Genomic DNA, 13,411 nt, shown 5'->3' with positions numbered 1-13,411 from the left:
AGTACGTCATCCCCAAAGCGCTGCTGATGAGAGATACAACGTCGCTCACGCATCCAACAGAGCCATCATTGAACACCTTTGGCATGCTGAAAATGTGATTCCATTGCCTTGACTGGTTTGGAGGGGCTCTTCAGTACTCGCCACAGAGGGAGTCATAAATAATTATTGTCTGCTGTGCCTTGCACAACCTTGTGATTAGACGCAACAACATTCTGCAGGCAGAGAAACAGAAGGAACACCACTATGACTATGTCTATGAAAAGGGTGAAGAGGAGGACAACAATGACAATGATGGGGTCATCTATATGAGGGCAATGGAGATACATGCAAGGGACATCAGGTAGAACCTCATTTCTACATGTTTCAGCCAACAATAAGACACATGATCAAGGAACGTTAGGAAGAGAAACATAACAATTCCCCACAGAAATTCACTTTTGCATGAGGTCTTATCTCCGCAATCTTAACAAAGCATTGCTGAACTTTCATGTGATTGGCATTTGGAATCATTTATGGACTACGATGAATGCAACTATATGCCATTACAAACAATGTGGAAAACAAAAGTGAGGCACGACAGTATTGCAAAAAGTTATTAATCATCAATAGGAAAACAGCCATCATTGAAAAGTAAAGGCTCAAATTGCAATGAGTTATGGACACTGAACAAGTCCTGAGATGCTTTGCAAGCGTCATTGTGTTCCTGCCATCAGCCTGCAAAAAAACTTCTTGTGTCCATCTGTAACCAAGCAAATCATTACCGAGAGTGGATCAAATTTTGCATGAAATAAAAAGGATTTAATACATCTTTGCAATTATGACAATTTGTACCACCTTCATGATCAAAACTGTTTCAATTTCCTTTTTCTCCCACTACGTCTAGGTGCTACCCCCGACATTAGTAGCTGAGGTGGAGGCAGTCTGCTCAGGGTGTTGCCCGTTGCTGTGGATGACTAAGATGGGCATCCTCTGGAGGAACGGAGCCTTGATGACTCCATCCTACCGGGGTTTTCAGCAATGGTACTTGAGTCCCCACCGTGTGCTCGCCTGCTCTAGGTAAGGCGGTCAATGTCAGGTGGTGGGTGAGGACGAGATGCTGCCTACCCTGGGGGTGTCCTCAGATGAAGGCTTCGGAGCAGCTGGCATGCTCTCTTACTCCATCTTTGTGCACGATAGCACCTGCCTGTCTCCCTGAAGGAAGGGAGCACATGGAGGGAGGACCAGGTTCCTCATCCCCTCTTCCTTAGACTCTGCTGCATCAAATCCATGGCAACAGAGATAGAGTGCAGCCAGATCACATATGGCTCAAGTCGTCAACCAGACTCGCCACGGAACTTGCAAAACTCTCGACTGAGGAAGCCATACACTCGAATGCCTAGAAAATGGCTTACATGGACTCCTCCATGGCATGGCCAAAGCTACGCATGATCTCGGGCATCTCCAAAATATTTTCCTCATGGCTTTGGTGCACATCCAGCAGACTTCCTGTAACATCAAACAGAGGACCGTCATGAATGTGGGGCTGAGCAGGGGCCTGGTCCCCAGCAGTCCTTCGATTGTCAGGGGCCCGGCTGGCACATGCTCCCTCAGCTGCTGGGACGTGTCTGTGTCGTAACCACCAGCTTTTGACCCAGATTCTAATCTTCAACCCCTCGGGGACTATGTGGATGTTTCTGTGCTGGTGGAGGTGGAAGAAGAGGCAGGTGATGGTGCATCCTCTGGGACATTGGCTTCTTTTCCTTCTCAGACGAGGAAGCTTGGGCCACGCGGCGTTCTATGAGTTGAGTGTGGGCACCTGCAGTGGAGACACAAACAGAGGCACTTTAAGCATATGCTTCATGAGTTCACATAATTTCCTTCAGTTTCCATATATGGCTGCAAGAGCAGAGATGACACATCATCCTTACACATGTGGTTCCTGCCTCATCATCTCCATTTGCCCTGCCTCCCTCCTCTCTTGTGATCTCTGAAGCCTCCTCTTCTGCTGTGGTCAGCAGCCTGATGTCAGGGAACCCTCCTCCCATCTTGATACACTCATGCTTGTTGTGACTTTGTTTATCCTGCAACAGACATTGCAGATTTAATGACATGGCAAATGAAGCATGCCATGCAGGCCCCCACCAGCCAAGAATGAGGCATATTAATTTTGTCATATGAACATTGATTTTAAGCTTGCTGGCAAGGGAAGGCCTGTAACAAGGGCTGCCAGACACTTAGCTGAAAAACATTTGCATACTAACAGACAGTGCTTGTGAAAACAAAAGGACCATTCCCTGACACATTCAATCCACAATGGATTTTGATCACCAGACCTTGAAGGTGTAAGGAAGAGAATTCCAGAGACTATTAAGGTGATACAATCCACAAAAACCAGGACTGGTTAAACCAGCTGGTCACATGACAAACTGGCTGGTCCAGGATTTCTTGAACTAGCCACAGAGTTTTTGAACTCAGAAAGATTGCCTGCTTCCGTCTCTTTCTCACAAGCCTCTGGACCCACTGAGGACACATGAACTTCAAGAGAGAAAAGTATCCTACATCGAACAAGGTTTAAGTAGAATACTGGGCCCCAATGAAAAACAAGACCGACCTGTAATCAAGGACTTTATTGTGAGCTCGAAGAGCAGTAGCCAAAACCATCTTCAGATATTGCCTCAAACCTTTCACTTTATTTCTTCTGCTCTTTTCTGTCTCTATCTGCATGTCTATATTGCATATGCATTCTAGCGTGGGCATGTCACGTATCCGTAGGCGTTAACCAAATTAGAGTTTAAGTTTAATAAAGTTCAACATTTTTTCTTTCCTAGTCACCCCCACAAATTCAAAAAGGACAAAGGGTGGGAAGGTGATAGAACCCAGCAGTCCTGGGAGAGAAGGAAAAGTAAGAGACACAGGGAGCTCTCCTGCTGCCAAAAACGATAGTGCTGTAGGTCGGAGTGAGATCCGGACACCAGTGTGCTTCCAGTGTAATAAAGCAGGGCATCTAAGAGCTGACTGCTGGAAAATAAAGGGAAGGCCTGTAGGGCTAATCAGGGCACACCCGCTCAGTGAAGGAGAAAGGACCTGGATGGAAAGCATAGCTCAACACACTGTGGCTTTAACTGCAGTAATAGTAAGACTCAGGAAGCCTACTGCTGCAAGTGCAGGAAAATTTAATAGGATTCCTGAAGGTTATCAGGATTTTGTGTCTGAAGGGAGAGTAACCCCATACCCCTCAAGTGGTGCAAGCAAGCCCATAATAATCCTCAGGGACACGGGGGCCACAAGATCCCTTTTACTGGGAAAAGGCCTGACCTTTCCCCCAGAGGGTGCAGTAAACACCAGAATGGTGGTGAATGGTATTGAAGGGCAGTGTATGCCAGTACATTTACGTCGGGTGTACTTGGAGTGCGACCTAGTTTCAGGAACAGTGACCGTAGGGATTGTCCCTAGTTTGCCTGTGGATGGGATTGACCTGTTCCTAGGTGATGATCTGGCAGGGGCGAAGGTGGTAGCCCCCCAGAAGTGAAAGAGAGACCAGAGGAGGTCAGAGCGACAGGGCAGTGGCAACAGATGGTCCCCCGCAGTTCCCCTGAATGTGTAGTGAATCAGACCATGATCAAACCAGCTCTCCCAGAGGAGACTGAATTGGCAAACCATGAGGTCTGTCTGTCTGAGACTTTTTTTGAAAAGTTAGAAGACCCAGGGAATAAATTAAATGGATCTTCCCTAGCCGAAGCTCAGCGAGCCGACCCAGTACTGAGAGAGTTGGCACTGGCTCGGCAGTCTGGAATTGAAGCAAAGGGAATCCCTGATTGCTACTATTTAAAGATTGAGGTTCTGATGAGTAAGTGGAGTTCTTCTCACAGACCTGAGGGCAAGGAGAGGACAGTGGTTCACCAGTTAGTGGTGCTGCAGAGGTACCGGAGAGAAATATTAAGATTGGCCCATAAGATTACAGTGGCTGTACATGTCGGTATACAAGAAACCAAAGCCCGCATAAAACAGCAGTTTGACTGGCTGAAGCTCCACAAAGATGTGGTGGAGTACTGAAGGAGTTGCCACATGTGCCAGGTTGAGAGGAAAACCCAACCTTCAGTGAAATTTGCACCCCTGAGTCCTGTATCGGTGTTTGGAAGACCCTCCAGCAAAGGGCCGGTGAACTGTAAGGGACCCTGCCGAGAACAAAAGGGGTCAGACAGGCACAAGGCTGGCAAAAATTTAGAAAGGAAAGGGGAAAAAGGGACAAAGGGGGCAGGTTAAAGGAAGTCCTGGAGGAATCCCAAATGGAGACCACTACTGTCCGGTCAGCCAACCACAAAATAGAGTCACAGAGAGATACAGCACCGAAACAGCCCCATCGGCCTATTGATGCCGACCATCAACCACCCATTTATATTAATCCTACGTTAATCCCATTTTCCCTCTCACATCCCCACCTTCCCTCAATTCTCCTACCACCTACTTACACTAAGGGCCATTTTTACAATGGCCAATTTACCTATCAATCCGCAAGTCTTTGGCATGTGGGAGGAAACCGGAGCACCGAGAGGAAACCCACGCGGTCACAGGGAGAACTTGCAAACTCCACACAGGCAGTGCCCAGAACCAAACCCAGGTCGCTGGAGCTGTGATGCTAACCACTGTGCCATGAAATGTTAGAAAAGTTAGATTCACATCTTCCTAAGTGAATGCAGACACCCAGAAGCACCCCAACAGAATTGCTAACAGCATTTACAGGAACCTGCAGAGACAAAGAGGGGGCAGAGAGACCATGAGGGTGATGCCTCACCCAGTCAAAGTGCCACAGGGGAGTGCAGTAGAATCTGGACAAATACCTGAAAGCAGGAGTGTCCCAGAGGACAAAGGGAAGATTAGCAAAGAATTCTCCCCCTTTGTCAGGAGGAAAGGGAACCAACCATCCCCTAAAGTGAAAAGCCCTTACATTACTCATCAAAGTACTGAAAGAGAGTTCAGAGTGGATCTGCCCACTGCTGACGCCCATGAGCAGAACTCCAACCTAGGGCTAATTAAATCTAAGTCTCCCCCTGCAGACCTCAACAGGAACAAAGACACCCCAGGCAGTCATGGAAATGTGCAAACTGAAAACTTCCCCAAAAACCACATTATTGGGATGCCAAAAAGGGCATTTTAAAGCAGCACTGTGACCAAGAAAAGACAGGCGGTAACAATTTTTAGGATTTCTGAATGAATGACAGAGATGCATGTATGTTTCCCTGTATGTACTCTTCTCTCTCGTCCCTTTTAATGAAATGCTCTTCTAAAAATCGCATTTCATTCCATTGGTTGTGGAGGTGTCATGAACACCCCACTTGCCATGAATGAGGCATGTTAATTTTGTCATATGAGACAGTAATTTTAAACTGTTGCTGGACTGAAGGGATGAATTGTTAAAGAGATCAGCAGTGCCTGGAAAAATTTACATACTAAGAGACAGTTGCCTGGAGAGACAACAGAATGGCTCCCTGATCCAATGAACCCAAATGGATTTTGATCACTAGACATTGAATGTAGAATAAGCCAGCATTCCATTTCCCGCCACCACCCCACCACCCCCCCCCCCCCCAACCACCCACCCCACCTCCCCCTCCCCACCCCGCCTAGCACTGCAGGTGTCTACTAAGATGAAAGGAATCCACAAAAACACAGTTTGTTAAGAAAACAACTAGTCATATGACTAACCTGCTGGCCCATGTTTGGTTTTAAACTGCTCACAGAACAGTTTGGGTCAGACTGCAACTGAACTTGAAGACAGTGCCTCTCTCCCACCTCTCTCTCTGTCTCTCTCGAATTTCCAGATCCACTGAAGTCACTTAAAGCTCAAGAGAGAAGATTCCGACATTAAAACAAGCTTGAAAGTAAAGTAGGACCAGTAGGACAATATTAGTATATTATTTAACATTAGGATACATTAACAGTCTTAAAAGGAAGATGGAAGCACTGTAGTTGTGGGGAACCAGGGTTTGATGGGATGCGTGGCAATAGTTATGGAAAGTTGTACAACTCAGAAGTCTAATTGCCTTTATATCTGTGTAAACATGGTGTCCTTGAGATAAGGCAGGCGAGACACACGATATTATAGACTATGAAACACCAAGCCTCAAGAATGGGGAGGAGACAACGGGGGATGATTAGTGAGACAATATACTTCAGTTTATTGATCAAGCTACAGCGTTGGAATGTGTCGGGGGGCGGAGGTGGGGGTAGTGTGGACAAATGAGTAATGGTTATTGTTTTCTATAACTTTGTACTACAGACTCTGTTTCATTGAGAAGCCTCTGGATGTTTCACCAGACACTTCTCCCTTCCACCGGTGTTCGAATAAACCTTGATTTACTTTAATCCTGTGGACTTGAGACCTGTTATTTTTTCCCAAAACAATTTGGCGTAGTTGGCAGGATCCTCAAGGCTCAGTCGTGGTGCCCAGTTTAATGTTGGCCTCAGAGAGCGGGTGAGTACACCCATTAGAAAGGGAGGTCGGCATTCGGGATGGGAGGCTGATGGGCCTATATGAAAATCCGAACCAAAGGACTGGCCCATAGGTGGAGTAACTATAGATGGCACATCACCAGGATCATGGTTCCTTGGGTAATCGAGGAGGTAATATCGTTCTCGGGGTTAACCAGGCGAAGGGTAATGAGAGGTCCGCACCCACACCAAATAGTAAGTAAGAACAATCAGAGAGGAAACGAGAGATCTGTTTCCCATGTAGGAATGATTGTAGGGTACCGAGAGGTCCGTACCCACACAAATAGTAACAACAATCAGACTATAAAACATCAGCCATGGCAAATAAGGATCCAGAGTGGGGACCCGAAGAGTCATTCACCAAATTTTTGGCAGCCAAAAACAAGAAGAACTTTAGATAAAATGATCAGGAAAGTTGCTATCCCTCGAGTACCCTGGATAAGTATAAAGAATGGTGGAAAGAACAGACAAAAGGGAATAACTATTTTATGTAAGTGCTATTTTACCATGTGTCAGTCTGGAAAGTCTGAATTTGCTAGGCTAACTCAGGATAAGAGATAGGTTACAAGTGTTAGAAGGGCGAGAGCCAGGGCGGGAAAGTGAGAGGTATCAGGCTGAGGTAAGAGGGATAATTTGAACAAGATGCTTTAGTGAAATTTAAAAGTGAGTGAAAACAAGTTGCTGTGTCTTTGTTCGAGTCTGCATGAATGCTGGAAGCTTCCAATATCTGTGTAGCTGTGTGATGTGGAGCTGACAGTCGTTAACTCTTTGTTGTCTGGCTTTAGTGTTGAAAGTATGAGTCTGTTACTTGTTTTCTTGTTCTATTCTTGCACATGTATATTTCTATGGGAACCTTGAGTCATAGTTTGGGTGTGAACTAGTTGAACCTGTGTGTATTTCTTGGGCTGGGGACTGGGAATTTAATGCAGATTTTCGGTATTTTGAATTCATAACCCATTACAGGAATCAATATTTCTAAGTTATATGGAATTAAAGAAGTGTGAATGTGATTGCTGAGTGTGTTTATTTCAATTGAAGATTGTGCACCCAGGAATGGGATATAAAAATTGAATTATATTTTAAATTAACATTTTTATTTTTACTTCAAAAGTTGGTTTTGAAACTGTGAAAAGGCAATGAACAATTTTGTAAGAGATAAGCTTCAACCTTGAATCTCTGAAGATGTCTGGCAGAAATCCAATTTGAAGTTTAAAACACTATTTTAATTGGACCAAAGTTTAAAATCTGTTCTTGTTTTTTTTGCAGTTTAAATTAAAGATCGGTCTTACTGACTGTTTTTAAGTAGCAAATGTCAGGAATTGGATATTGGTTTAAGGGAGAGAAGGATAAACAAAGGAGATATGGGAAAGATTCTGTGTGTTTAATGTTTGTTTAAGGTGGTGTTAAATCTTTTGTTTTAAGAATGTTAAATTTTAAAAGAGCATGTATTATTCTGTTCTATGTGTAGTTAATAAGCATTGGTTTGAATTAAATTTAAATTTTTAAGGTTAGCTGACCGATTAAGTTGGGAAGACTGGAATTTCATTAGTGACCTTCCAGAGATAAGGCTCGCCCGTGTATAACATCGGAAGTTTTGACTTTAAAATGTTTAGTGCTGTGAATTGGAATTTGGAGTCATCTTTGATGTATTAAAAAATTCCTTGAGGTAGGAACCTCTTATAGAATGTTAAAAGTTGGGAAACAATTGGAGTTTAATCTAAAATGCTGTCTTCCCCTGATAGAGATATTTTGAAGTTTAAGGGGAGAATCAAATTTAGAGAAATGTTGCTTTTGGGAAGAAATCAATGGAACATTAACAAAACCTGTCACCCCAGCAACACTGTTATTTGAATTTGGGATAACTTTGAGATTCAAAAAGTCCAGTGTAATTTAGCAAGTTACTTTTAAGAAACCAAAATGTCATCTAAGATAAAGCAAATAGACGAAGGAGACAAAGGAAAAGGAAATTATAGCTCTGTGTCATGGGCAAATAAAGCCAGGAAAGTGGGTGCATAGCAATTATGAGGAAAGATAAATGATCTAAGAAGGTCGGCAGTAAATAATTTGGGGTTGTTTTTATCATTTTAGGGAACTGTCTTGAACATAGATAAGAGTCAGAGAAGGGTTAGGAGGAATTAAGTTGGAAGCACCGCAGTAAATTAAAATGCTGTCGGAAAAGATATAAAAGGAAGAAAACCTGTGTGTGCATAAGTTTCTGTTTGTGTATTATATTAGTGTACTGTGATTTCCTCGTCTGTCTGTGTTAGCTCTGTCTGTGTCACTGAACTAATGGCTTATATAACAGGCAGTGGCCTGGTCCTGCATGATGTTTTAAAGTTTTGATAGCTGTATAAAATGGATGAGAATCTGCTAAAGTACACACTTCGTTTTGGCAAGGGGAGAGAGAGGGGATTCCTTTAAGGGGAAACGATAGGTAATGATACTCGACACTGTCAATTCGATTGTTCCTGTGGGTGAAAAACTCAAAGACCACCTTTTCCTTCCCCCATGCTTGTGAGAGCCGCTGTTTGAAGTTTGGCAGATTTAAATGAAGGACCAAGGCCACTGATGCACTTTATTTCCTTTGTTTTATGTCTTTCATCTTAAGTTGTTAAGTTGAATTAGTGTTGCAGAAATTGGTGGATAATGCATGTGTGTAAGTTTTAATGTGCTTTCTTCCCTAAAGGGTAGTTGCACAAAAGGGATGTCAGCACATTAAAAAAAAAAAGAATTTCACAATGAGGAATATGAGTTGGATCTAAAGGAAGGTGTCAACAAACTAAATGTTTAAGTTATAAGATTCGAATTGAGATTTCTGGCCAAGAATCACAACCTGACTGCATTTTGATAAACATGGCAATGTTAATCCAGATATAAATTCACGCATGTGAGAACAGGGTAATTTTTAATGTTGGATACTGCTAATTGGGAAATTTCTAATGTGTCTGAAAAGTATGTGCTTAGACTATTCCATAGCTCATGGTTTGATCTGTCTTCGTAGGTAAAGGGGTGGTGACATGATCACGCATCCATCTGAGAACATTCGCCCCCACTCCCTTTCAGATTCGCAGCAAGTTAACCCTTTCTGCTAGCAGTTTAAGCTAACCATACAACTTTCAAAATTTATTGCAACAACATTGCTGACAGCTTCAGGAATTTGATCAGATATCTACGACGAATTGAAGATGATGAATTCAATTAATTTGAGTTGGTATTCTAACCTGAAATTTAAAGAGATTCTAGGAAACAATAAAACTGCACACACTTTCTTGGTGGTTTCTGCTTGGACAACAGTAAATATTGAACTAAATATGAAAACGACATCACAGTGCATCAGCTCAGAGGTTTGGTACAGGTACATTAAGAACAGTCAGATTGAAAAAGAAAAATCTTAAAGTGAAGAGATTTGTATTTTATTTTCCAGGAATGCCACATGGGATGACACCACTCCCAGTGGTCTCAAGTCAAACTACATGACTCACATTCTGTTTCTGCCAACAGGAGGGCCAGCAGCAGATCTCTTCATTATTTTGTTTCAGGTAAACCACTAGAGCAATGACAGCCCGGTGGGTCACAGCAAAGGTGATCAGCCTCCTGGAAACCACTGCAACATGGGAGGCGCCCACTGTAAATATCCACAAAAGCACTTGCCTGCATCCAGGACAGTACGCGAAACTACCAAAAGGAGGGAGCACCTCGAGGGCTTCCAACACCAGACATCAAAGCGGGATGGACTAATCTGCCTCCATTTGTTTGAGAATTCAAAGGGAAGGGCCTGTGACATGTTGGCTCAGGACTTGGTAGATATCTTTGTTTCAGATATTGAAGATATAAGATTTGTTACGGCCCCCGACACATACATCAGGCTGTGAAAGATTTGCTCTTATCAATATACATGAAGAAAGACAGGAGCTGCTAGTCACCCGGCATATAACGGGGGGAGTGGGGAACACAATCAAATTCCTGATGATTATACCTCAAGAACATGCCAATGGAATTATTCCGGGGAGTTCAAATTCATATTCCTGGGAGTGGTGAGGGACAAGCTAGTGTATTAGGTGGGATCCCGGGGGTATACAGCTACAGGTTTAAATGGTACCCTTTTAATGACAACATGAGAATGTCGTACTGATTTGCAGCATTACATCATCCGCTCTTGCAATGCTGAGACCCTTCAGTAATGACTCTGCCATAGTGGTATTGGTCAGCTCTCTTGAAAAGGCCTTTAAGGCAGTGCAAATCTCCCCTAAACAGTGGTGCTTTGATGGACAAGACAAAGTCCTTACACAGAGGATTGGAGTGTGACAATAACCACACTTTCTGCTTACAGATCACTGACTCCTTTACTGTGGGGGATTTCCACCTTGCAGGTAGGGCCCTAACAGGGTATGTATTCAGCCCCTAGTGGGAAGGATCGTTAAACATTGATGACATCCTGGGAAGAGTAGCCCAGGAGGCGGTGCAAAGGGCCCTGGCCACCACAAGGTGGTTTATGGAGCAAAGCCGTCAAGCAATCAAGAAGGGTAGGGTACAGGTGAAGCTAGTCAAAGGAGTGGCTAGGAGATTGGAGGACTTGGGCAGCAATAGAGCCAAGGTGGTAAGACTGCAGTATAACTGGTGGGAAGTGGGAAGGATCGCTGTTGCCATTGTCTCCATTGTGGCACAGCGGTTAGCACTGCAGCCTCACAGCTCCAGCAACCCAGGTTCTGGGCACTGCTGTGCAGAGTTTGCAAGTTCTCCCTGTGACCACGTGGGTTTCCGTCGGGTGCTCCGGCTTCCTTCCACAGCCAAAAACTTGCAGGTTGATAGGTAAATTGGCCATTGTAAATTGCCTCTAGTGTAGGTAGGTGGTAGGAGAATGGTGAGGATGTGGTAGGGAATATGGGATTAATGTAGGATTAGTATAAATGGGTGGTTGTTGGTCGGCACAGACTCAGTGGGCTGAAGGGCCTGATTCAGTGCTGTATCTCTATCTATCTATTGTGGTACTCGTAGTCAGTCTCTGTATTTGTTGCTATCAAAGGTAGATGATAGCCCAAGTGGTACAGATGGTAATGCTGGCAAACAACGGGTACGCCTCGGAATCCCCTGCAGTCAGAGCCCCTTTCCCAAAGACTATGAAACATGTGAATATATATATGAAGATTACACTATATGACTGGATAGAGGTTCCAGGCTCAGCCCAGGTCAATAGGACTTTGGTGAAGCCTTAAGAGAATGGTAGGCTAGGAGATCGGTAGCCCACTGACCTCCAGTAGAACCCCTGGAGCAATTGGTGAGTGGAGGATGTCGGGAATGCCCCACCTGGGTCAGATGGTGCGCCTGACCAGGGGTCCAAAAGGAGGGACTGAGGTGGGACCAGTAGGACAATATTAGTAGATTATTTAACACTAGGGTATATTAACAGTCTTAGAAGGAAGAAGGAAGCACTGTAGTTGTGGGGAACCAGGGTATGATGGGATGTGTGGCAATGGTTATGGGAAGCTATCAGAAGTCTAATTGCCTTTACATCTGTGTAAACATTGTGTCCTTGAGATAAAGCAGGAGACACAGGATATTATAGACTATGAAACACCAAGCCTCAAGAATGGGGAGGAGACAATGGGAGATGATTAATGAAACAATATACTTCAGTTTATTAATCAAGCCGCAGCTTTGGATTGTGTCAGCGGGGTGGGGGGTGGTCGGGATGTGGGGAGTAGTGTGGACAAATGAGTAATGGTTATTGTATTCTATAAATTTGTACCACAGACTGTTTCATTGAGAAGCCTCTGGATGTTTCACCAGACACTTTTCCATTTCACTGGTGTTTGAATAAACCTTTATTTACTTTAATCCCATGGAGTTGAGACAAATTATTTTCCCCACAACAATTTGGGTCCCAACGAAACGGCAAAATTTAACTGCAATCAAAGACTACATCGAACTCAAAGGACAGTAAATAAACCCCAGCTATTGCTTCAAACTTTTCCCCTTTACTCTTTCTACTTTTCTGTCTCTATTTGCCTGTGTGTTTATTGTGTATACATGCTAGCATGGTCGCATCACGTATTCTTAGTAGTTTTAACCGAATTAGAATTTTAAGGTGAGTAAACTTACACCTTTCTTGTTTAAATTTAAGAAAACCTGTCTGGTTGATTTTGTTACCTTATAATTGAACAGCAGTGAACAAGGATTCACTGAAGGGGAGCTAAAAATATGGTGTTTTAAAAATTTAAACCCTATTCCGGTCAAACCAGGCAAAGACTGAGAGGGAACCCCTAGACCCCTTTCTCACCTGGTTGTACCAGTAGTTTCTCCCAATTTACACCTTCCAGTGTTCATCAGCATCATATCCTCCAAAAGAGACACCTTGACCTCTTGACTACATTTCCACAGCTCACTGCTTACCAACCTTCCCTCTTACTTCAGGTTTAATTCCACCTCCATCAAAACTGCTGCCAACATCTCATCTTTAAAAAAATCCATCCTTAATCTATTTGCTTTCTCTGTCAGGCAAACTCTCTAAGTTTATTAAACATAGCAGTGTCGCACAACTCCATACTCATTTTTCCCTGCACTAGCTGTTCAATTCCTTTTAATTTGGTTTCCATGCTGCCCACAACATCAATATCAGCCTTTTATGAGTCATCAATCATATCGCATGTGACTGCAATCACAATGTGATGTCCCTCCTCATCAACCTCACTACAGCTTTGACATGGTCCATTACTTTGTTCACTGCCTGTCCCACATGTTCACTTCAGTGGCACTGCCCTTTCATGTTTACATTCCTATTTATTTTCAATGAGGTTATGTATCTTTTCCTTCTTGAAACTGTTCATTCAACTGACTCCTTCTACCGCATCCCACTTCCTCAACCTCTTCCAGTTTTCCAACCATGACTTCTCCCATCAAGAATTTATAGTTTCTCCCAATTTTCAGAGCTTCTACTCTGGACTAC

The sequence above is a fragment of the Heterodontus francisci genome, chromosome 6 (assembly GCF_036365525.1).
Source record: "Heterodontus francisci isolate sHetFra1 chromosome 6, sHetFra1.hap1, whole genome shotgun sequence".
NCBI classification, from domain to species: Eukaryota; Metazoa; Chordata; class Chondrichthyes; order Heterodontiformes; family Heterodontidae; genus Heterodontus; species Heterodontus francisci.
This window is presented reverse-complemented; position numbering follows the sequence as displayed.